The sequence below is a fragment of the Vulpes vulpes genome, chromosome X (genome assembly GCF_048418805.1).
Source record: "Vulpes vulpes isolate BD-2025 chromosome X, VulVul3, whole genome shotgun sequence".
In the NCBI taxonomy this organism is placed as follows: domain Eukaryota; kingdom Metazoa; phylum Chordata; class Mammalia; order Carnivora; family Canidae; genus Vulpes; species Vulpes vulpes.
In genome coordinates this window covers 112,838,819-112,843,542 of record NC_132796.1, presented here as the reverse complement: position 1 = coordinate 112,843,542, position 4,724 = coordinate 112,838,819, and positions in this window count along the sequence as shown.

Genomic DNA, 4,724 nt, shown 5'->3' with positions numbered 1-4,724 from the left:
ATTGAGCTCTGTTCTTATTCTAATAGGGGCTTCCTGCCCTCAGCTTGGGCTGTGTTCTTATTCTAATATGGGGCTTTCTAGGATGTTAAGCTGTAAACTGTTTTCTTCCTGTAACTGAAGTAATGTAAATTTCAGCTCTTATTCACAGGGGCCTGAGATGGCTGTACTTGTGCTAACACTAAACTTGAGGTGGAATGGCCTTAATTTTTCTTGGCCTCCGCAGAAGGAAGGAAGGGGAACATTTTCCTCCTCTACATAAAAGGCCACACAACCTCTGGAAAGGTCATATAAGTACTTCCTAACCAGTTCTTCTGAACGTGTAAGTAGGACATTTGTCCTCCAGGGCCTTTTAGAAATGTGTGGAAAATTTGTTTGGTTTTCAAAATGTGTGTGGATTATGAACTGGCATTTTAGCACTAGAGTCAGAGGAGCTATAGACACAAATATGTAGGTCAGTGAGGCAAACCAAAGATTTGTCCCTCCCAAAATGCCAGTGGTGATGCATTTGAGAAATACTGGACTAGAAGATCTCTACAGACCTTTTCAATCTGTGATTTTAATTACATAATCGTGAGGTTTCAATATTTGGGAGGAGGTGATCTGAAAATTAGTCTTAAAGAATGTTACATAATTTCATAAAATGTTTCAGTATTTTGTCTAAAAATATGAACAGTTTATATATCCAGTGATTAGAAATATCAAACAAAAATGGAAACTTTTTTTGTTCCATATTTGAAGGTTTGAATGAGTTCACATTCCAGGTATAGTGACAGACTTAAGGAACTCAAAAAAATTGTTAAAACATAGCTTTTTGTTGTTATAAGATCATGATTTTCATGCAAGTATAAATAGAACACATTTTAGTGATTTTATTTAAGTAATTAATTAATGAAGGAACCAACAAGATGTAATGACCAATTCAAAGGAGAATTCAAAGTGCCACACCTATGTAGGTCAATCAGGAACACTGAATTTAATTTACAAAAAAAATCCATTTTTGTCCCCACAAAGGGAAATAAATTGTTCCTCTACTGCACAGAACTCATTTGCATGTCTATGGACAAGAAATATTTGCATGACTATCAGTTATCTACAATGTAAAGAACTCTTAAAAAAAAAAAAAGAACTCTTCAAAGCTTAAAAGCAAAACTCATCAAATCAGAACACCCAGGTTTAGGCAACATCTAAGACTTACATTGTAGACACAGAATTATTTTTGGTCTATTTCAAAATTTTTGTAACATTGCTGCCTATTTGATTTTAATAATCTTAAAGAAAGATTATGCTTACTCACAAAATAAAGCTAATTTCAGTACATTTGTCCTGATTTATATACATACAGCAATAGTGTTAATTTACCACATAGTCTTCCTTGAGTTTGCTTTGCAAATCTAGAGCCATATTGTATTGAAAAATAACTAAGGTTAAAAAAAATGAAAAAAAAAAAAAAAGAAAAAGAACTAAGGTCACAAAATTAATTTCTATGTCTGATATTTTCATAATTAATCTCAGACTGAATTTTAAAAAGCTCTGGAGTTTCTAAAACCCTATATCTTGCTATCCCAAGTCCAGGGAACAAGTCCCAAGAAACCTTCTAACAGTTTATACTTATATTTCCTATGGATTTGAGTGGATTATTGAGTGAATTACTCTTTCATCCATGTTCTCAACATGTCTTAAGGGTTCTAGCCTAATGGGAAGATTCTTTCCTTAAAGCCTATAAATCTAGCACCCCTTTTTTTTAGTATATATGCTGCTAAAGCGAGCACTAAATCTAGCACCCTGAAAGGCAGATAGTAGGCCAGTTTTCCTAGGAGAATTTTATAAGCAATGGTTTCAAAGGTAGAAAAACCTATGTTCATTAACACTGGTTTGTCCTACCTGATTTAAAAAGCTTTTTTCTCCTATATGACACTTCAGGTAATGCCTTGGTCATATAATTAATTTGTTAACATTGTCCTGGTAAAAAAGAAGGAATATTCTTACTGCATTTTCTTACTTACAAATACCAGTATTGCAATGAAAAGTGAGGAGACACTTGATAAGTTTTGAATTCTGGAAATGAATGAAAATCAGATATTTTAAAATATTTAATTTCACATTACAAAAGCAGAATTTATGAAATTTTTGTGGATTAGAGATAGCCTATGAAGACTGTATTACATATTCAAAATATGAAACATTAAAACAATATCAATAATATTTCAAGCAAATAACTGCAATAAGACTCTGGTCATAAGTTTATCAGTCATACATAATTAATTCTCATTTTTCTGGATCTTGACCATGAAGCCATCTATTCTTCTACTAAAAAGAGTCCTAGATATCCTAACCCAGTCTACTGGTATGGTTTGAAAGTTGTCTGATGTCAGTTTGAAAGTTGACAAGAGTTAAATTTCATTTTCAAGTGTTAATAGTTTGAAGTATCTCTGGTAATTTTTTATATGATTTTGAGACTGCCCTTTGTTGAAAACACAAACTATGGGCTATAGCTTATAGCAGAGCCTTCATACACACGTCAAAAGAAAGCAAAAATTATGTGTAGAAAGCAGACACTTAAAATTGCTGTGGTTAATTTATTACTGACCATTTTTCAAGAGCGAAAGTTCTCATGAAATTCTTAAAGAGAATGATACAAGTGACACGGAAATTTGGTTGTTTCAATGACATATAAAACAAAGGTAATAAAGTTATTTTAAAAATTGAACAAAATGTATCCAAGTAAAATGATTAAAAGTCCAATTTCAAAGAAGATAGCGAATCTTAGAACTACTTTATAAAAATGGATGGACATAGTACTTAGAGGGAAAAAAATCTTAAGATGTAACATCAAATAATTTTTTACCAATAATATGAGTATGAGAAGATTCATTAATTCTGGAGTAAGGCCTATATATCTGCATTTTTATAACAATCCCCATTTAAGTCTGAGGTACATCTACAGTTGGAAACTACTGCCTTTGAAAATGCTAGATTCAAATTAAAGAGGTAAAATTGTAATTAATCATCATTTTAGATAATAATTAAAAGTAGGAGTAGTGACATTAACATTATTGTTGTGTATTATCATCAGACAAAATACTAACAGGGCTCTGATATATACAGGAAAAGTTGGCAGAACTATTTCCTAAGAATGATGATTAATGTTTCTCCTGAAGTCACAACATATTATGGAAGGCAAATCTCCAAGGGCTTCCTATAAAGTATACAATTTCTAAAATGTTTGGTTATTTTTTTAATTTTTTATTCTAAAATATTTATATTGATACTATTTTACCTATAGAAATTTAACCTAGGGAAGGTTGATCTTATCTTCTGATTTGACAGCTCTTCTCATGTAACACTTCAAAGAGTGACATATTGAGCAAATTATTTTTAAGCATCTCTTATACTAAGACAAAAACACACAAATCTCTCCATTTATGAAATCACAGGTATAGTTTTAGGTGTTGTTGGGGAGAGAAAATTTCCTCTGCCCTCAAGATCCTTCTAGCCAGACTAAGAATCCAATTGACATGAGACAGATTAACAAGAGAAAATCAAATTTAATAGTGTACTTATGGGAAATCCACACAGACGTGGAATTTCAAGGAGAGGCAACATGATGCTTATATGATCTAAGCAGAAGGGTAGGGATCTGAGGATACAAAAGCAAGAGAGACCATTAACAGGAAGTAAAGAGGAGGTGTTTAGAAAACAAAAGGTTGCCCTATTATGTAAAGAAACTTCTTAGGTAAAGAGGAAGCTCTGTTAATAGCTCTTTTATTGATATAAGCAGGCAATTGAGGGGGGAAGTAAATAGCTTTTCTTGAATGTATTGCTTTTAGCTCAAAACAGTATTTCCTGCAAAAGTAGCTCACATTAGGGCAGCCTGTCCTTGGCTCCAACAGTGTAAAGATATCCTGAAAGTTTACTTTATTTGTTTTTCTATTTAGGATTTAAGATATGGAAAGAAAAAAATTGTTGAAGTTGTTAAGAGGAGATTTGGATACTAGATTAGGATAGGACCATAGGTGCCTAAGAAATTACCTAGTTGCCTATTTAACCAAAGTGACAAAAACATTTAAAAATAAATATAGAAACAGTAGGCTGAGACATTAATTAGTAAGCCAAAGAAGCAAACCCATCAAAACTGAGTGAACTTTACTAAGATTTTAATAGCTTCCTTTCAGTGACAGTTATTATAAACCATGGTAAAAATTCTTTCCAAGGTTTCACATTCATTATGCTCTTTTATATTCTGGAACAAAGTGATACTTTACTTTCGGATGTATTTCTGGGTCCATGATGTCAAAACTAATTTCAAAATAATTCTAAAAGGTTATTTATGCTAAACATTAATTATTGCAATTTTTACATGAAATCAATAAATAAGCATTTTTTTAAATTCTCAATTTTAAACTTCTAATGCAGTATTTACTTTTATAATCTAGATGAATAGAAGCTCTTTGGAATGTACAATTAGGCCCAAGAATATAATAGATCCACAAACAAACAAAAAAGGCTGAGAATTTCTGGTTTAGACAAAATGACATTTTTTTTTTTTAATTTTTGTGAAATGCAATGAAGTCTAGGATCAACTATTAAATGAGAGAAAACAGCCCCCAAGACCACTCTCACGTTTGACAACATCTGCAAATTCAGGAATTTTCCAAAATCAGCTTGAGGTTTGATAATTCACTAGAAAGACTCACAGAACTCACCAAAGACTGTTATGGTGAAGG